Below are 21949 nucleotides of genomic sequence, written 5' to 3' on the forward strand. Positions count from 1 at the left end.
CTAAGCTCACCTCTCATTGAAGTGTCTGGGACTCAGCTTCTAATAATCTAATACTTATTAGGTTATCTATCTAATAAATAATATAAATATCTAATAATTATTCTTCCTCTGATCTTCTAATTAAAGTGTGTTCATGAAAGGGAATGATACTTAAGGACTTTGACGAAATTCTGACACTACATCGCTATCACCCTTGCCTTAGCAATTAGAATTATATTTCCAGATCTTCTTAATTATAAAAATGGAAATTATTGTATTTGGTGCTTTATAATAAATATTAAAGCAACCAAAGCTGTAAAATATAACCTGGCAATTTAAGTGATTTATTACAGTAGCATAGGGCTTGAGACATTAACTGAAAACTTGAAATATTTTCAAGTAAAATATCCAAAGAAAAGAGGGTGTCTTTAGACAGAATAAAAGCAAGGCATACTTGAGAAGGGTAGCTCCTTCGCCTTCCTCTTCTCACACAAATATCATCGAAATAACCCCTCACTCGATTTCATTACATAAATAGCACAACTTGGTATAATGCTGTGTATGACATAGGAGGAAAAATCCACACCTAATTGTTCACTGGATTACTTCTCGTCATTATGACAAATATAGATGTAGTGCATTCTGTCATCATAACTCTGTTATTTTATGATGCCTATTTTCCATTGTTTGCCAACATTGAAAGTCGGAAGCTATGACATAAAGTCCAGATGTATGGATTCTCTTTTAAAGCTCTATGTCATAAGATGGCTCCCCACTCCCACGTGGGCTGCCTCAGTCTGTGGGGGGCTTGCTCGCATTTCTCCCACCCCATCCCTGCTGCCTCGGGATGCTGAGAGCACAGACGATCCTGAAACGTTTCACCACCTCCCAGCCCTTTACTTTCTTACACTTATGCCACCTGCCTGGCAACACTTTTGGGTTTGAAGCCCATTCTAAGAGCCTGGAGGGCTACTCCCTTCATCTCTTATCTCCCAAGATACAATCCCTAATGCTTGGGGTAACCAGACACGTCTCTGCCCTCCGGGGTAAGTCTTTCCGCTGTCGTGTGTCTGGGCTGGCTCTCTTCATTCAGCTGCTTTTCAGTCAGTGTGTTCTCTGTGTTTAATATCTTCATGTCCTGCATTAGAGGTGAGCTCCTCAGATTAACATTTTGATTTGTTTATTCCCTCTTTAATGTGGCCTAGTCCAGAGTTATCATGTCATTTGGATTTTGTTCCAAAGTCTATGTTTTTCTTCCCCCAAAATGATAAACATTGCTTTTCCCTAACCATTTGTGAGGTAAACTTTGGTGTGCTGTTTCGTGATTTCTTGTCCTTCATTATCCTTTGTCGAGTGTCCTAAACATACTTATTTTAATGTCATGTTCAAAATGTTCTGTCATTTTCATTTTTTTCTGACATGAATTAATTTCCTGATTGTTTTGTTTTTTAGCTTACTGATTGTCTTTCCAAGCTTTATTTTCTTCCTTACGTTTGCAATTTTGACTTGCATGCTCACCCTGAATGCTGGTTTATTCTTTTGTTCCCTTTATCTCTCCTTCCTCCTCCTCCTTCTTTAGCTTCTCTCCATCTCTCTCTCCCCTTCCCTCCCTTCCCTCCCCCCCCCCCCATTCACAGACAATCCCTCTCCAACTAACTGTTCTCAAGGGCTGTCACTTACTTCTCAGCCCACACCGACACACAGGTTGGGAATGAACTCTCATTAGGATGATTCAGGGCTCCTGCTCCAATGCCCTTGGGATCACCACAGCCCTAGTCATTGAGACAAATGGTCCACGTTCTGGCTGCAAGGCTGTTTCTCTGCCTCCCTGTGTAAGTAGATAAGCGTAGCAGTCAGTCTGTGGTCGTTTTTCCTAATCTAGTATTTATTTTACAAGCAGGATGATTCCAAATAAGCACATAGCTTCAAGCAGTGCGCTGGGTTTGGCCCCTGCTTTGATGTGAAGGAGACATTTCTTACTGCCCGTTGCTCTGGAGAGGTAACCGATCTCAGTAGTATCTGCCTGCCCCTGCCACTGGGTTCAGCTCCAACTCGCATTTTGTGCCTGTGTTCACATCCGATCCATGGCGATGATGGTCTCGTGTGGGGCATGGTGAGACCTTACAGTTTTCATTCTGAAATGTATCATCGCTGTGATACCCCTGAAGCAGAGGGGTTCTCTCTAAGAGAGTATGTCACACACCCTCTTACCTGGAGATTTTCCTCTACCCCCCCGCTCATTTCCTAAGCTGCCTCCAACATTTGTCTCTCTTGCCGCCACCCCCCCCCCCCTTTGAACCTATGGACTCTCTCAGCCTGAACCAACAAAACCCGCTCTGTCTCCAGCTTCTGCTCTAAACATGTCGTTTACCTTTGGTCTTAGCTGCAACTTTGATGAGACGTGAAATGCTGTTTTTTGCAGTCCTTTTAAATGAAGACCTTTATTTTCTCCTTGGCATCACAACTAGCTCAGTGTAAAGAATTCGATCTCCTTGCTCTCTGTCGCCACAACTAAAGTATTTCTCCTCTTTCCTCCTGGAATACTTCCAGTTCCTTTGCAACCGTTTGACCCTGGTCTTCCTTGTTGCTATCATGTCATGTCTCCCGTGTAGGTGTCATCACCTTCTCCCCCTAAGTCATTGAGATCCCCTGCCTATTTCATTGCCAGCAGCTTGCAGATTAGATGCTTGAAACAGCCTGAGAATGCTGAATACACCTCTGGAAGCACCTAGAAATGCTGGATAATTTTAAGAAATGTCTTTTTAAATGCTTTGCTGAGTTTACAAAAACCCAGGGAGATTTCAATGACCAAACTCAGAATGAGCAGAGAAGGCAGAGGGATTAAGCAGATCCCAAAAGCCTGAGGAATTTTTGAGATTTTTTTTTTTAACCTGGATAATTGGATTCAAAGGCTGACCAAGGGACAAATTTGTAGAAGTGAAAGTGTAACAAATAAAATGTAAAATGTAATGTATAAACTCAACAGCATGACAGATAGGGTTGAAGGGAGGATGATAAACTGGACGACCCATCAAAAGAAATCACTCAAAATGCAGCACAGACGTACATTATGCCACACAATATATGGGAAATATGAAATGAGATTTGAGACATTTAAGGTAGATGAAACATGAAAGACACTGCCAAATAAACTATAGCACGCTGTTGATAATAATCTGCAATCCCATTTAGAAATGTTTAGATATTGAGAAAAGTTTAAAAATTTTGTCAACTAATGCCCCAAATATATTACATATTTTTAAAAATAGGGGGTGCCTGGGTGGCTCAGTCAGTTAAGCATCCCACCCTTGATTTCAGCTCAGGTCATGATCTCATGGGTCATGGGATCAAGCCCCACGTCAGGCTCTGTGCTCTGTGGGGAGTCTGCTTGAGATTCTCTCCATCTGCCCCCCAGAGTCACGCATGCTCTCTCTCCCTCTCAAGTTAATAAATGAATCTTTGAAAATAAATAAGTAATATATTCATGTGGTTCAAAATTCCAAAATACGAAAGAATGTAAAGTTAGAAGACTTCACTCACTGACTTCCAGAAAACCATTCCCTCTTCCAGAGACAATTAATATGTACTGGGGACATGTGTGTATGTCTTGTGTATATATCCTTTAAAGGTATGTTGTAAATATATAGGCAAATGTACATATATTATTCTGCTCCTTAATTTTTATGCAACTATGTAATATTCTATGGTAGATATTTGTATAGTCCACTTATTAATACATATGAAGGCTGCAGTTAATCACCTTTTATGTCAGCATAAGTGATAATAAATGTAAGATAAATTTCTTTAAGTAGAATTGTTAGAGCTAAGGTATGTATAGTCTTAAATAGATATTGCAATATAGCCTTCTTTAAAATATATGCCAGTTTACCCTTCTACCAGCAAAAATAAAATGACAACTTTTCTTGCATTGTCACAAAAGTACTAAGTTTTCACACAGTTTGATCTTTACCAGTCTGATAGAAGATAAGTTGAATTTCAATTTGCATTTCTCATATGATCTGTAGTGCTTGGCATATTTTCATTTTTGAAATTTATATTTTATTTTAGGTGATCTTTTTAATATCCATGTCTACCTTTTTTTTTTACATTTACTTTTGATTTAAGGGCACTCTTTATGTCAGCTTAATTACTTCTTGGTGTTATTATAGGTTTGGAAAAAACTTCTCCAATTTTTAAGTGTCTTGTCATTGTATATAATGCTTTTGCACAAGCAAGCACTTTAATTTTAATATATTTAAATGTAACACTTTTTAATTATATGACCTTTGTTTTTATGTCATATTTAGAAAAGCTTTGACCTTTTTGATTATTTACAACAATATTATTTTATTACTTATATCCATAGTTTATCAGTTTGGAATCTATTCATATGTAGCTCAGTTGGTATGATGATCTTTAACAGTTATCATTTACTTATTATTCTTCTTTTCCCTAAGTGAAATGCCACTGTTACTGCATAATACATTTCTATGTATTTTGGCATACTTCTAGAGTTTTTGCTCTATTCCTCTGATGTCAGTGTTTACTCATGCTTTAATATTAAAAATGTTAATTATTTCAACATTGACACATGTTTATTCTCCCAATGAAACTTTAGATTCAGTTTCTTAGTTCTAAAAAATATCTTGTTTTTATAGAGAGTGTATTAAATATTTCCTATTGAAAAGTCTAAATCTCTTAAAGCTATTACATTTTGGTTCTTCCAGATAAATTATAGAATTATTTTATTAAGATTTTTTCTTCAAAAAGCCTTTAGAGTTTCGATTGTGTCACATTGACATCCGAGGTTAATTTAGAAGTAGTTAACACTTTTATAATTTGGAGATTTCCCAAGAACTTGGTATTTGTTATGTCTCTCGGTTTGATCAGATTTACATTTTTTTCTTCAGTTGCATTTTACAGTTTTATTCATAAGCACTCAGTAATAAAATTTGCTACATTAACTTCGGCTGCTTTTGACCACATAATAAAAGGTCCAGGCACTTTCCTCCTTTTCTCAAAATATATGCCATTTTATTCTCTTGTAAAAGCAGTCAGGATGTCCTTGAATGGAAAAAAAGGATAATTAAGAGAGGAATTATCCACTTGGATGAAAAACTCTGAACCCCTTTTTTACACCCCATGCCAAATCAAATTCCAGATGGAGCAAATATTTTCAATATTGAGAAATAAAGGTATCAAACTAGATTTTAAAATATGCCCAATCATTTTAATAAACTTGCCATGGGAAGATATTTCTAATTATCATAAATAATCAAAACAAAGAAAAAGAAGGATTTAATTTACATAATACATATCTAGTCTTTATCCAAGTCTATCCCAAGACAGCAAAGACCAAAGGCACATTGAGAAAAATTCCAGACTCCCTGTCTGTCAAGATGAGTCCCTTTCTTTCCTCGATTCCAACAATGCTTCTAGCCAAGCAAGATCTAAAATTAAATGAACCTACTACCTCAACAATCTCACCCACCATCTGTTCCCATACTGCTCTTCTTTGCCAATTGAAGTTCATGGTCAACCCTAATAATCCATCTGGATGCTTGGCTAACCCGTAACCCTGGTTACATCAGGCTCACTCGTATGTCAGCATCTCTGAATCCTCCTGTGATGGAATTTCAATCACAACTGTGGGACTCACTTAAAATCTACATTGACTAATATCAACTCTGAATGTTTCCCAGCAGCCACGATCCTTTCTCTTGTGACTCTCTTTGACATTATTTCATATCTCCTCTCCTCAGACAACAATTACCAACCTCCTTCTACACCCATACTCTCATCTAATTACCTTCTACCCAAGGTCACTCAAGAAACTGAGGGAATTAAAAGAGAACGTCCATAAGCTTCCTTTGCCCCATCAGACCACCCACCTGCATTGATCTTATTTAGATCAATAGGTGAGATCTTGTTTATGTCTCCTCCAGAGAACTTCCTCGTCGGTGCCAATGAATTAACAGCACTCTTCAACTGTGCAGAGGAATTTTAACTGATAATCAAAGAAACTCTTACGATCAATAAGTTGGAAAAGAAACTTTTATTTTGATCATTTCATACAGTTTTATTATTCCATTATAAATGCTATTAATTCAGATATTTGAAACCACTGGCAAATTAAATAATTAAACGTCACACTATATCACAAAGTGAAAGTGCTAGTAGTTTTCTGGGTCCATGATATTACCTCAGCAATTGACTTTCTCAGAAAAGTAGGTGATGCACTAGTATTGACCTCGTTGGTCTTGATATACTTCCAAAATGATTTCTGGGTGCATCTATCTGAGGCCGATTTGAAATTATTTTCCCCCACATGGGATCACAGCATGAACTCAATATTAAGAAATCCATGTCATACAGTAAATTTCTTGAAAACCGAATTTTTTATCCATCCCTCAGGAAATGGAGTGCATGTCCCTTCCCTCGCGCTCACAAATGTCAGCCTGTGTACCTCGGGGGACACACCACCGTTGCACAAGCCTCCTGGGTGTGAATCTGATGAACACAAAGAGGTCAGAAGCAAGGTTAAAAATGAGCAGTCGGGGAAGTGTTGCCTTAGTTCTGAGACTAGAGGGGAACTCTGCGGCAGTACCTGGACCACGTGAGTACTAAGTCTGAATGAAGAAGTATTTTGTCCAGGAAAGAGATTTTGGGGTTTTGTGGGGTTTTTCTTCATACTCTGCTTGGTCCGAACACGCTCTCTGATATTTCACGAGTAGCCTGTGATCACTGACTTTGGCATTCTCTCCACGAAAGCAAAACTTCAGCAGCAATATCAAGCTGGTCACTTATTGCTCTTCTGTGACTAGCTTACCCTGACCAATCTATTTCAAAGGACAATACTCCAGGCATAACATATAATGCAAATGTAACGTGGCAATTTGATTTTCAAGTAGCTCTTCATAGGGAGCACGGCTAAGCAAGAGCAGCGTGCCAGTCACCCCTCGTAAATGTGTTCCATCCAGCCTCCTCAAGTATCGCAGAATAAAGTAACCACCTCTACTTTCTGAAAACCGGGTCCTACCCCAGAAATTGAAACTGCCTCGTTCTCTACAACCTTTAGCTCATAAGCTTAATCCTGTGCCCTTCCCTGAGCGGGGTTTGGTGCTCTCAGACCCTCCAAGAGGAGAGAGCCCTTCCTTTCTGGTCTCTCACTCCACTTGAGAGATCCCTGGTGGATTTCTCTCGCTCGCTCGCTCTTGCTCTCTCTCTCTCTCTCAATCTTCCCAACATCAAACCTGGAAATGTACGTTATATGACACATTCGTGACCGAGATGATCAACAGAACTAAATGGATGTATTCAGAGATCCTCATACAGTGTGTAAAATACTAAATATGGGTTCGTCAGCTAAGTTATCACAAAGAATTTAGGGGCAAGAAACAACCTTACCAGGGGCGCCTGGGTGGCACAGCGGTTAAGCGTCTGCCTTCGGCTCAGGGCGTGATCCCAGCGTTCTGGGATCGAGCCCCACATCAGGCTCCTCCACTGGGAGCCTGCTTCTTCCTCTCCCACTCCCCTTGCTTGTGTTCCCTCTCCCGCTGGCTGTCTCTTTCTCTGTCGAATAAATAAATAAAATCTTAAAAAAAAAAAAAAAAAAAAGAAAGAAAGAAACAACCTTACCAGAACAAAGCAGAGTTTAATTCTTTTTTTTTTTTTTTGTAAGTATTTTGTTAAGATTTTATTTATTTACTTGAGAGAGAGAAAGCAGAGGGGGAAGGAGAAGCAGACCCTCTGCTGAGCAGGGAGCCGGAAGCAGGGCTTGATTCCAGGACGCTGGAATCATGACCTGAACCAAAGGCAGACCTTTAACCAACTGAGCCAGCCAGGCACCCCAGAGTTTCATTTCTAATGCTCCTCCTCAAGGCCTAGCTTCCTCTCCATCCCTTGGACACCCTGGGGCATATGTGTTCTTAGCAGTCCCCCAAAGACAACCTCCTCGAGTAAGTGCTCACTCCCTGCCTTAAAAATCAGAGTAATTGCCTCTAGGCTGTCAAAATATTTGCATCTTCCTTTTTGCAGACCAGAATCAAATCTCTATGTCAGGCCTCAGTCTTCTCATGCCTGCACCCCATCATTTTCTCCACGTGACAGCATCTCTCTCTGTGTCTGTTCCCCTCAGCCATGTCACATGTTTCCTCAAAACTTTCCTGGCTCCCCTTGGGCTTTAGTATCAAATTCTATCTCTGCTCCCTCATAGCTGCCCGACAGGATTCATCTGATCAGGCTGCTACCCGGACCTCTGATTTGGGGCAGCAGTTCTCAAATGTTTTGGTCTTGGAACCTCTACACGCTCTTAAAAATGACTGAGAACCACTATGGTGATGTGTCTTACCATCTACTGATCTTTACCATCTTAAAAACTAGGATGGAGCTGTTTAAAAAATCTATTTCTTAATTTAAAAATAGCAAACTCAGTATGTGTCAACATGAAATATTTTTGTGAAAAATAACTATTTTTCCAAGCAAAGTCAGTGAGATGAGGGATATTGCTTTGCATTTATGCAAATCTCTTTAATGCCTGGCTTAAAGGAAAAGGGCTGGATTCTCATTTTTGTTTCTCCATTCAAGGTTACAGTATGTTCTTTTAACTGAAGTCCTAAGAGAAAATTTGGCCCTCACACAGCTATGCAGTTAGAAAAGGGAAGAGTATTTTAATTGCCTTTTCTGAAAATGTAGGATTGTCTTCTATGATATTACCCCAAATCTTGACAAGTGGTCATTTCTTTAAGGCTATATGCAATGTAGAAACTGAACTTCTTTTTTTCTTTTTAATTGAACTTCTTTTGATAGTTCATGATATTGTATGTAACATCCTAGCAATGAACTTCTTTTACTCTGTTACATTGAAGTCCATTGGTTTCTCCTGTGCAAGCATGAGTCTTATCCTCTCCTAAGATTGTAACGTCATGCGCTGGTCATTTGGAAAATACTGTGTAACTGATTTATGCAGCTCTTACAAATGTTGGTGATTTCATTATACAATATCAAGAAATACATTTATTATTGTAAATACTGATCTCGTAACAGGAGTCTTTCAGTAGTGGGAAGCTGTTAAATCTCACGGTTGTGGATGTAAGTATTGCAAAATTTAATATGCACATGATACATACATACAGACTGACAGTTGTTTTCCTTTAAAGCATTGGGCTTACTTCATTCGTTTCCAATGAAATGCCTACCAAATACCCAAATCCTCATTATAACCATAGTTTGCCTGTTCGTCACTCTTTCAAATAAAACTCGTGTTTTACAAAAACATTGGCTAATTTTATCTCACACCTCAATCACACTAGTGTTTTTCCTCCAGACAACATCGTCCTTTAGGATACAGTGGACAGACTTTATATGTAATTCCCATTTTGTCACACTGAATATTAAAAAGAGATATAGTCAAGGCTTGACATTTCATGAAATTAATACTATTTTCTGCTTCATCAAGGTCATTCTTAAGAGAAACTGGTTTTTTTTTTTAAGCACAATGTCGGATGGTAAAAAATATGACGATTACTATGGTTCAGTGCCGCTGTCTTGATTCATGCCAGCACGCTCGCTCTTTTACCCGTCATTGCTTTTATACCGCCCCTGCGAATGTCAACACAGTGAAAAAGGCAAACGATGCCTTAGTATTATTATGACAAGTGTTATGACTTCATGGACTGTGTGAAAATGTCTCAAGAGCCCCCAGGGCCCAGGCACAGCTCATGAAGTATTGGCCTGTTTCAGGCCACTCCCAGCCCTGGTTACGTATTAAAAGAATGTGGAGAGCTTTTTATAAATACCTGTGCTTGCACCCCAAGCCCGACCAATGAAGTCAGAACCTTTGAGACTAGGGTGACGGCATCATCATTATCCTTTAAAAGCCTTCTAGAGGGGCGCCTGGGTGGCTTATTGGTTAAGCATCTGCCTTAGGCTCAGGTCATGATCTCAGGGGCTTGGGATCCAACCCCACATTGAGCCCCACATCTGGCTTCCTGCTCAGCAAGGAGTCTGCTTCTCCCTCCCCCTTTGCTCGTGCTCTCTCTCTCTCTCTTGCTCACTCCTCTCAAATAAATAAATAAAATCTTAAAAAAATAAATACATAGATAAACAATAAAAGCCTCCTAGAGATTGCTGCGATCAGCAAGGTTGAGAAATTTGAGGCTGGTCTTTGAACCTGCTTTCAAACCCAGGTCCCTTCTTCCTTGTTTCATTCTTCTCCCTCTTCCCAAGTTCTTTGTTGTGCTAAGAACACATCCCTATCACTCACTCGTCTCACTCATTGAAATCTTGTATTCTGTGAGAAAACTATTCAGACTGTAGACGAAAGTGATGGAAACAAAATATTAATAAGCTATCATCTAGCAGTGTAATTAAATGGTAACTAATTTTTTTACTGTATTTATTGCTTTTTGTTAAAAGACAACTATCCAAATAAAAGGCTTATCTCAATTTTTTTTTCTTTAAAAAGAATCAAGGGACTATCTTGGTACAGGTATTGATGTAACTCTTTCTCTTGTCGTTATTCACATAATGGAGGTGATATTCAAGAGGTTAGTCTGTCAGAGTAAAAGAAAATTACATACTGCTCTCTGTACCGTACCCAATCAGAGAAGTACTAGCATGATTTAAAATCATATCTAACAATGGATAAATGTCTTCTTAGTTCATCACAATACTTTATCTTGAAGCCATTTGGTATATTGAGGGTTATTCTATTCTTTCCCTGGGTTTTTAAAACAATTGATTACTATGTGATCTTGTTCTTGGGGAAAAAAATCCACAGTATTTTTTATTTGCTAATAAATAAAATCATTACAATGTATTAAATTCCTTCTTATTCATAGTGATGTAGGAAAGACGTTAGGGTTCGAAGCCAATGGCCAAGAAAGAATTCTTGAGACATCTTTGGTGCAAAAAGGTGATTTTATTAAAGCACGGGGACAGGACCCATGGACAGAAAGAGCTGCACTGGGATTGTGAGGAGTGGACCATTATATACTTTCAAGTTGGGACGGGGTTGAGGTAATGTAAGTCTCTAAGGAATTTGGAAGCAAGGTTTCCAGGACCTTGAGGGGGCTAGCTGTTGTTGGGAAAAGGTCATTTATTACTGTGTAATAAAACCTGAGTCATGAGACCCTCAGATGTATATCGGAGGGTCATATGCTTGGGGGATGATCACCAACACATATCTTGGGGGGTTTAGAGATAAAGGAAGTTTCCGAATGAATTTTTATTTGTTAAAATAGGCTTGCAGGATCGGGTTGGGGGGGAGGGTGTTGGGCTAGGACTGCCTTTTGCCCTTAGCAAAGTATTAACCTCGAGGCAGTTGAGTCCCGAGAGGAATGTCACTCTGCCTGTTTCAAGGACTTGCCAGTGGGCTCTAGGTAGTAAGGAAATTTAATAATTTTTCTTCTGCCTTTGTTTCCCACATCAATAGCACTTTGCTGGATTTTGAATTTCAGTGGGTGGGATAATCTGGCCTCACGGGCCCAAAGAGTTTTAAACTTATTGACACAAATTATATAATAACTCCCTGTAAGTGACAAAACTTCCTAATAAAAACGAGATCATAAAGCAAAGCTTCACGGTTTTATAAAAATAAAGTTTTCTGTTTACGACATATTTTCCTATGAAAAATGTCGAACGCTTTTAAAGATAACCCATCGTTTTTTCAGCTAACCCTCTCACATCTGAGCGTGCGCTTTCATTCCTTCCTTAAAATAGATAAATAAATAAATAAAAGGCCAAGAGTCTCAGATGACTAATGACACTAAGAGAGCTGATGTCAGAAATCTGTGTTTCCAGCTTCTGGGCTCCGTGCACCAGCCCTCTCACGTCGCTGATTAAACAGTTCACGAGATAGCATTTGAACACTTCACTGTGTGGAATTTAAGATGGCGTTGGGGGGAAGAAGTATTTTTCTCCCTTCATTCAGATTGGAGTTCTGAGCTGTTATCAAGTTCTCCGATTTAACACCAAAGAGCGGCTGCTGCTCCGAGTGAGAAAGAGGAGGAGAGAATCCCTCCAGGTCAGAAGAAGGGGATAATGATTTTTTAAGAGTATATCAAGAGATTGATGACATGAAGGGGAATTTCAGGCAGGCAAAGGAAACGGCTGGAAATAAATGTCTCAAGCTTTACTGGTTTTCCACAGTTGTCTTTCAGAGCTGCCACGGGGAACAACTTCACAGCCTTATTGACCATGAAGCAGTTAAAGTTTCCATTGAAATTTACTAAATTAACTCTCTGGGTGCTTTTGGAGAGCTGGTCAGAGGTCAGGCCTGAGGGTTAACGGACTTCATAGTATCTGCTTTTCTCTTATTTATTATCGTTATTTTCACTCTTCTTTCTACAGTTAGGTTTCAAGTAAATTATTTACACTATGAGTCCATCAAACCTTTATGAGCTGGGAAGTCCTGCCACGCAAGCCCAGCCGTGTGTCCCTCCTTGAATGTCCTCTAGGTTTAATTGCCGGCCGTCTTTCTCTCTCCCTCCTGGACCCAGCCTCGCAGCCGAGCCCTGTGAACCTGAGCTCACGGCGCTGTGGGCTGTGAGGCTGCCCACAGCCACCTGGGGAACATCTTGGGGAAAAAGTTCCATCTGCACATAATTTTGCACTTGTTGTCTTTCCTTCCTTGCCAATGGTTACCTAATGATTCGTTAACTTGTCGGATTATTTGGTTACTATCTGTTTCACTCATTGCTACTAATTTAATTTTTCACATGTGCTGTTCATGTTAACTGAGCAATTTTGACGTTCGGCGTGTTTGACGTGGCTACAGAGTTCTCCTTTGAAATACCCTGGCTTGTTTCTATTTTAAAAGTCCCTTATTTTCCCTCCATATTGCTTGTTCCTCCCTCCCTTCCTTCTTCCTTTCCTGCTCTCTTGTTTTCTTACTTCAAAATTATAGGGAAGAGGCACAGATTCTAACCATTATTCAGACTTACCGTGTTCTAGGCGTGGTGTCAAATGTATGGATATCTTTTTTCATTTTCACAATCGTGCTCTGGGGTAGGAAGTATCATTTCCCCCATTTTGCAAAGATTGACCTTCAAGCTTAGGAAAAACATGTGAGTGGACCGAGTTAGTGAGTGGCAGAGTTAGAATGAAACCAAGCTACATGGCCTTACCCTCTGGAGCAAGATGCTTAACCATCCGTCTATGAGTCTGTCTCTAACCATTGCCACAGAGTATTCTTTCAAGAAAGGAAGGATAACTGTCAATAGTGATATTGACCTCAAAAGAATGAAAGTGTATTCCAATACCAGAAGCTTCCTTTAATGGTCCTTTACAGGCTACTGTCTGTAAATTTATCCAAAGCCATCTCCGATCATTTATGTGTTTTGAACTTAGCACCTCACAGAGTAATAGACTTTTCCAGAAGTCTATTATTTATGCTGTTAAACTGCTCTTCCTGTTAGACCTTTCAGAGTTCTCCCGCTCAACACTTCTTTCAGCTTCATGGATTTTTCCAACTTGCTGTCTTCATCTGAGTTCACTCCCTTGGCCTTCTGATATTGTTGGCGGCTGGCATATCTCGTCTTGGCTTTGGCGTCCCATAGTCCTAGTTCAGTTAGTCTGTTGTTATTACACTGTTGTCCCTCCTTTCTCTTGATTTCTTTAATTGCCTTCCTTTGGACCCTCTTCTCATTCACTGTAGTATTATTCAGAAAATAGAGATAAAACAGATTTCACAACAGGTTTGTGATACAAAAGGTTTGCCTGGGAAAATTATCTTGAAAGTACCTGTGAAAGTTAGGTTGAAAGGAGATGAGTCTAAAAGTCTTGAAGCTCTGGAAATAAGAGTATGCAAGGGTGGATGAGGCCATCTTAGGGGAGAAAATGGGGTAGATGACTCCTAGCACTTGCTAGCTACATGGTCTTGAGTGGGTCCCTGGCAGTCATTCAACCTTAGTAATGAGGGCTATGCTGTCTACCTTACTCGATGTTTGCAGGATTCGAAAAAATATATCCATTATGGTTTGCAGGGAGTGCTCCAGAAGTTGGGGTTCTTATCATCTCAATCTGGGGCAATTAGGATGAAAAAGGAGTTGGAGGGACCAGAGGAGAAAAGAATAAAAAAGAACTCTAAGATATTCCACCTGAGAGCTTGGGATAATATTAATATTAATATACCTCGAATTATTTTTAGCCTTCTAGATTTCTAGTTTGCCACTAACCTGCCACAATATATGGGTGTAGGGTTCTCATTTAGAAAAAAAATTATCATCTTTTGAAAAGCTGTATTTTTGACAATACTAGCCTATTATTTGCCAGATGTCTGTGCTGTCTGTGAGTTTCTGCATGTAGAAGGTGGGGGAAGGGCTGGTGATTGGTGGGAGAAAAATGAGACACAGCAAAGCAGAGGGAGGAAGAAGGAAGATGGGAGTGGAAGGTGGGAGCGGCAAGGAAGCGCACAGTCTTTCTTTTTGCTCCAACCACGCTTTTCCTGGGTTTCCTTTAGGGTGTTTTCAAATAGCATATGGACTTCCTGCTGATTATTGATCCTGCTTTACAATACTTGTATTTTATCATCATTTGTTTCCTCACACTGAGTAGCCAAGTGATAGATTTTTCTAAAGTATGCGCTCTCCAAGAAGACATTGATTCCTATTATACTGTGGCTTCACCCGCAGATGCTTCCAGCAAGGATTTCTATTCAATGCCCAGGTTCAAGTCTACCGCCATTGTCTTGCCCTAAATTATTCTGACCCAAAGAGATTTCACCAATATAGTAAGGATAAAGTCTTTTATTACAGATAATTGCTGTTTGTACGTTTGCGGTGCTCCCTCTCGTTACTCATGCTTTTAGATTAGCATAACTATCCTTGTCAGATTTCTGTAATACGTTCCACGGCTGACTTTTACGGTATTAGATGGGCGGTACAAAGTACATAGTTGACACAGTAAGGCTTCAGGGCCACAATGGCTTCTGCAGTGTTGCTCCTCCTCCCATCTTTTTGGGTCTTTCTAATAGATTTGTCACCCGCATGCCCTGCATCCCATTTCATCTTCCAGACACCCAACTTTCAAATTATATGCATTCTATTCAGCTGTCAGTGTATTTTTATTAGGGTTTCTAATGTTTGTTTTGAAGAATTCACATAACGTGACTTGGCTTTTCTGTTTCCTCCTGCAGTTCAACTCACTGATAAACACTTGAATCCTTCTGATTCTCCTTAAATACTCCATAAACTATTCTCATTACTCTTAGCTGAACTTCTAAATCTAAATCCTACCTTTTCTTTAAAGTTGGCTTTTCAGAATCTTTAATCCAAAAATGATTTCCTGATATTTAATTGATTTTATAGGGAGCTATATTTTATCTTGTTTAGGGTGAACCTCATCTCTCCTTAAATAAGATAGCAAGCACATGGATTCTCTGGCTACTCTTGCCATACAGGGGAGAAAACTTTTGGTTGTGGGCCACATGGGTGGCTCAGTCAGTTAAGCGTCTGCCTTCAGCTCAGGTCATATCTCAGGGTCCTGGGATCAAGTCCCGGGACCTGCTTGCAGGGAACTTGCTTCTCCCTCTCCTCCCTGCTCTTGCTCTCTCTTGCTACCTCTCTCTCAAATAAATAAATAAAATCTTAAAAAAAAAACAAAAACACCTTTTGATTCCATTTGTTAAATGTTGTCTTGAAATACCATCAGAAGTTTGGATTTAATTATTTAATCTACTGACCAAACAGACCATCAGCCTCTCTAGTGGCATAGGTCCTTTCTCTGTGCCACTAATATTCTTTGTCAAATGACAACTGTTTCCCCTGTCTTCTCTATGGTATTCTGATATATTTGTATCTGGAAGGGAAATCACATTCTCCAGAGTTCACAATTATTATCGTTCTAGTCATTTGTAACTCTACAGTTCCGTCTCTTACATATATAACTTTGTATTTCAGAATTCCTTTCCTTAATTAATACTGAAGCAACAGCTACAAGGTAAGTTATACCAAAACTATTTATTTTCTTCTTTGTCATCTAGAGGTCACCCTTGCTTTCCTATTTCCCCCGCAACCCTGAGAGATTACTCCGTGTGCTCTGATTCTCTCCATCAATCAATCTCAGATTAAAAAAAAAAAAAAAAAAGCCTGCCATGTCATTCGGAGATAAACAGATAAACATAAAAAATTCTGTTATCAAAAACTCTCCAGGTATTCCCAAGTTGGAGAACATAGACCATAACACACATAAAGCTTGATTTTTATCACTGAAGTATTTTGACTCTTATCAAAGGAAAATACCATGATAAGCATGGATGATGGTTGAAAAATGGGAAAGGGAAGGAAGGAGTGGCAGCGGAAGACCTCTGAGAGACAAAATTACCCCCGAAGGACACCCATGAGAGCTACCCTGCAGAGATGTGTTTAAGCACACGCAGGTGGACGTGAGGGGTGCTTTCGCTTCGCTTCTCCTTTGTTCTCCAGTCGCTGCTCTGATCTGCTTGGATGGTCTGTTCTGAAAGGTCGGCATGGGCTGTGGAACTTACTCCTATTTCATAATATAGAGAATAGTTTATGTGAATGAGCCTGAAGAAACATGCACATAATCTGTCACCAAAAATGTTGTAGGAATTCAGAAAAAGAAGAGTTCACATGGGCTAGAATTTTCCAAATAATCTTCACACAATAGTTGGGAAGCCTCAAGCAGAGGCCCAGCGATGGGGCTTTCGTTGGCACATCAGCAGAGGGCTGGAAGGAAACCCACTTGATCAGATGGAGGCCATAATTTGAGGACAATGCGAAATTGTATATTGAAGGGCCAAATGATGTAAGATCTTGAACGTGAACCTGAGGTGTTGGGATGAGATCCAATCAGTTGAAGAAGTCGCTCTAACCCAATGGAAAACTACCGAAGAGTTTCAGTGGAGACGTGCCCTGTGAAGGGGAGTCTGTGAGCAGAGTACTGTATAGAGTGAAATAGGAAAAAGATAGGAGCAATTGCAAAAATTCGGTCAGATGATAAGGGGTCTAGACTAGTGCGACTACTACAGTAATAAGCAAAGAGGTACGAGGCGCACCAGGAGGAAAATGTCAACTCTCCTCGGTGCCTGCTGGGGGCCGCCAAGTGTAAGAGACACTGCTCAGGAAATAAGAAACTGTTCCCCAATGTCTTGTTTCATGCATTTTTTTCTCCTTTATTCTCATTGTAAATTTTGTAGTTGGGATAAAAATGAAATGAAAAATACCACACTAGATCCCCCTGGAGAACTGAAGGGGATTGAAGAGTCAATGCTGTTAAGACGTGGGTCCTGTTTTTAGTCTGTAACTCAAGATCCACCTGTAAAACTTGGTCAACGAGACCATACAGACGCCGCTGTGCTTGTATATTGGGTAGCCTTTTTTTCATTTGTATATTCATGACACAACACCATAACCTTAACAAGTAGGACTTCAAAATGCCATTAGTGTTGGTTCATTAGTTCCATTAAATGTTTTTTTATTTCAACTGGAAAAAAAAGTGATATTCTTTGCCTTTGCTGTATTCATTCAGGACAAAGTCCTTGTTTTCCCTTTTTTTTTCTTCTAATGTAAAAACACAGGATCTGATTCCCTTTTCCACAGCATTTGCTGTGATTGCCTTTCTAACAAGGACCTCTGGGATACTATTGCTCCTGGGATGTGAAGGGGTTTTAGATATGGCTTTGTCTGAGGAGGAATTATCTTATAGGCTGATTGTTGCCTGAGAGACTGGATATCCTCAGGAAAAAAAAAATTTTTTTTTCTAAAATACATTCCTGCCATTCATTATCAGATACTTACCTCACTTGGCAAGAAGTTAATAGCTATCTGCTTGCTGTCTTATTATTTCACGTCAATTTACACGTAGGCAGGTGACATAATTGTATCACTAGCTCCGTGGCTACATTCTCACACAACAGTGATGAAGACATTACAAATAACGCTACTCTCTTGAGTCAGCCAAAGTCATGCGTGAGTCCGGAGTTGCTTTTAAAACTGCTATTTCTTGGGGCGCCTGGGTGGCTCAGTCGGTGAAGCATCTGTCTTCAGCTCAGGTCTTCTGATCAGGTCATGATCCCGGAGTCGCAGGATCGAGCCCCGCATCGGGCTCCCTGTTCAGCAGGGAACCTGCTTCTCCCCGTGCCCCTCACTCTGCTCGTTCTCTCTCTCTCTCAAATAAATAAATAAATAAATAAATAAATAAATAAATAAATAAATAAAATCTTATAAATAAAACCTGCTATTTCTTTCCATTTATTCTTCCAAGCTTAGTGGAACAAAGTACACATTTAGAAACCGAAAATATCACATGTGAACACACGCTATACGGGGATTTCAACACTTATGCGTCTGCTTCACTACCTTCCAATATTGAAAGCTATCTAATGTGAACAATAAGAATAGTTAACACTCACATAGTGCTTACTATGTACATGGGACCATTCTACATGTTTTTAAAATGTTAGATCCTTTAGTTATCACAATAACCTTAGGAAGTAGGGTTTTATTACCCCCATTTTCAGGAGGAGGAAACTGAAGTCTATAGAGGTTAAATAACTTTTCCAAGCTAAGTAGCAGCAGTAAGATTTCAAAGCAGCTGATCTGGTTCAAGAGTCTGCACTCGCAACTCCTGTCAAACAGCTCGTAATTCATGCCAAGCTGCTATCATAACTCATCAAAATTCCAGTTTTGGGGCGCCTGGGTGGCTCAGTTGGTCAAGTGTTTGCCTTCGGCTCAGGTCACCATCTCAGGGTCCTGGGATGGATGGAGCCCTGTGCCAGGCTCCCTGCTCAGCGGGGAGCCTGCTTCTCTCTCTCCCTCCTCCGCTCCCCCTACTTGTGCTCTCTCTCTCTCAAATAAATAAATAAAATCTTGAAACAAAACAAACCAAACCCCAAAATTCCAGTTTTGGGTTGTTGAACTACTCTATTCTACTTATACAGTACTAATTTTATGTCACCTTAATGCCTAAAAATGTGACATTTAGAAATGGACTTTAGAGTTCATGCCTTCATTCATTCTGTGCCATAAATATTAAGCACCAGCTGTTCACTGTGCTTCATGCTGCAGATGCTGTGGGCGATGACGAGGCCATGGCTCCAGAGCCTGCTGGGGAGGAAACTGCAGGCGAACAAGGACTTGCAAGAGAGGGTGGTAAGTGGTAGCGGAGTAACTGGGACATCCTGAGGGCATTGTAAGTCACTTAACGCAGGGAAGACTTGACTGAATGGGCAGCGAGATGCCTAAATGTGTTGGGTAGGGAAATGACCCGATCGAAATATGCATGTTAGTAAGCCAGATGCGCCTTCACTGAAGAAGATGTGCTGGAAGGAAATGAGACTGCGGGGGAGGAGGGAAACCATGACACTGTCCCGGACAAGGGGGGAAGTGGTCTCCACTAACCTTCACTCCTTAGGGATCCTCACTCAGGACTCAATCCCAGGACTCTGGGATCATGACCTGAGCCGAAGGCAGACGCTGAACCCACTGAGACACCCAAGTGTCCAAGAAGTAGAGTTTAGTTGTGGTCAGTGAAGAAAGACTAAGCAGAGACTCCAGGTTAAGGCTAAGCCGCGTGTCATTTACAGAATTAGGGACCATTGACAAGGATGGAGCTGGTAGAAAAGGAAGTGGTGCGATGTGATGTACGCTTTTGCAGTGATTCCTAAAGAAAATGAGCTGAGGAGCCAAACACAAAATTATTTTGAGGGCATTATAATCTTCCTTTCGAAATCATACAATACGTGCTCTGACATTAAATCCTTAGCACTATGACCAAAATACCGACTCAAGAAGACGTTTAGCTCTACTGTCTACATGCCAGGATGCCAGGACACTAATGAGAGTCCCAAGTGTAAAGATCAGAGGAGCGCCGAAATCATGCAGGACTCCCTCTTACAGGTAAGATATGGCCAAGACAGTCTGGACTAAGAGGAGATCTCTGAACTGAGTATCTCTACTCCAGTATTTAGGCAAGGCATTCACCTGCCTAGAATAATTCACAACTGGGAGGTAGACCGAGGCTTAATCCTTTCAGGGAAAAAAAAAATCATTTCCATCTTAAAGCTGTAAAAGAAAAAAAAAAAAAAAAAAAAACGGGTGTCAGGGAAGAAATGGTCAGATCTTGCTTTCCGGGAGGCCTCATACCTGCTTTTCCCAGCAGGTGGCCAGGCCTCTGTGCCCCCTGGCGTCAGGGAACAGGTGTGCAGCAGACAGAGCCTGACTGCTCTGCAGCCCATCCTCCCTCCTGGCCTTTGACGTCAGGAACCCCGAGCCCCTCGAGGGATCTGTACCAGGGCAGGGAAACCAGCCCTGAGCATGTGTCCTGAAAGCAAACAGCCACAGGGTGAGCCTGGAGAGACTGGACTTGAGTCACAGGGGTTGCAGACTTGTCAAATGCCTTGGGTGGCCCCACAGCAACAAAGCTGACCCTTGGGGGATCACGTGGGTCTGGAACACGAGCGCGTTGGAGACATCTGGGGATTAGTGACAAGGGATTTCCCCATCTGCTCAGCTCTGGGTGAGTCTCCATACACCCCAGGCCCCTGAGGACCTTGGAAGAGAAGGACCCCAATCGAGACTGAAATGGGATTCAGCTCCAGGCTGGCAGAATGCGGCTCGGACTCATTTAATTTGTCTTCAAGTAAATAACATTTCTTAGCACACAGGGGTGTGTGGACTCAAACTTCACACTCACTCGAATAGAATCAACTTTAGAGCCACATATAATCCATTTTTCTACCACCTGCTTATAAAAGACCACCAAAAATATAAAGTAGAGCAAAATTCACAGAGTCACTTACAAAACAGTGCAAGTATATATTCCTTCATGCTCCCCAGCTTCTCTGCGTCATCATTTTCCTCAGCGCTTGACTTTGAGGAATCAATCAGGTTTTCTGTTGTTGTTGTTGTTGTTGTTGTTGTTGTTGTTGTTGTTGTTGTTGTTGTAAGTAGGCTCCATGCCCAGAGCAGAGCCCAACGCGAGGCTTGAACTCACGACTGTGACATCAAGACCTAAGCCGAGATCAAGAGTCACTTGCTTAACCCACAGACCCACCCAGGCGCCCCAATTAGGTTTTTTTGTTAAATTGAAAATACAGTATGCTAAACAACATTAAAAACAACAGCTTATCTCCCAACGGCCCTACCCACCACAACAATATCTATTTTTATATATTATCGTTCACTTGCATACTTTCACATATTTACAATCATACCTTGCAGACTTTTCCATTTCTTCCTCAAAGCCTGTGTCAATGTAGAAAATAATCCTCCAAACATAAGAACTGAGAGAAGTCACTAATTAGATGCAGAGAACTCTAGAGGAAAGATGGAAAAATGAGAGTGGCCCGGTTGTATACACAACACGAAGAAGGCTTGATGGCAGAGGCTGAGGTATAGCACCAATTAGTTGAATGCTCTTCGGTTCATGGACTGATGTTTATTTTGTTTTCTTTTCCCTTTTTTACACCACCACATGCTTTCCGTCCAGAAACACCTCTGGTTCTCCAAATAACCTGGGCTTTTGAAACAGCTCAGACCTACAGTAGTCAAATAACCCAACCAGCAAAATCTCCCTTTCGCATTCTCTGGTTTCTCCTCTTCTGGGAGTAGTTTGATGGAAAGAGTGCTGGATGAATCAGGTCCCAGTCTTGAGCTCCCTTCACCAACCGTTAGGGGCTTGGGGGACACGTCATGTGGCTTTTACGAATCTTACATAGTTATCATGAAAATGTGAATGGAAGCACTCATCCTATCTACCTCACAAGGATGTTGCGAGGATCGAAAGTGTCAAAAGCTGGGAAACCATTTCAAAGACTTTGACAAGGACCACAAATGTACACTGATGCATGGGACCAAATTATATATCTTCAACCTCATTGCACTGGCTTTTCCCATCTATCATTTCTAAGAAGCTTGGCTGAAACTGAGAAGTGTTTGATACTTGGAGTGGCTTGCTGTGTGTGCACACCACTGTTGGAAGACGGAGTATCAGCTACAGAGCAGGGTGA

At 40.7% G+C, this 21949-nt stretch overlaps 1 protein-coding gene across 1 annotated transcript in view; it reads left to right on the plus strand.

The window, feature by feature from the left end:
- NEIL3 (nei like DNA glycosylase 3) overlaps positions 1–19832 on the plus strand; it is an 80236-nt gene extending 60404 nt beyond the window's left edge. The window contains exons 11-13 of the transcript XR_006782584.2: positions 6394–6595; positions 19008–19091; positions 19705–19832. The gene's annotated coding sequence lies outside the window, so the exon portion shown is untranslated. The remainder of the gene's footprint in view (positions 1–6393; positions 6596–19007; positions 19092–19704) is intronic.
- Positions 19833–21949: the final 2117 nt, after the last annotated feature.

Source organism: Ursus americanus, chromosome 27 (assembly GCF_024610735.1).
Source record: "Ursus americanus isolate L20-20 chromosome 27, mUrsAme1.1.p, whole genome shotgun sequence".
Lineage (NCBI taxonomy): Eukaryota > Metazoa > Chordata > Mammalia > Carnivora > Ursidae > Ursus > Ursus americanus.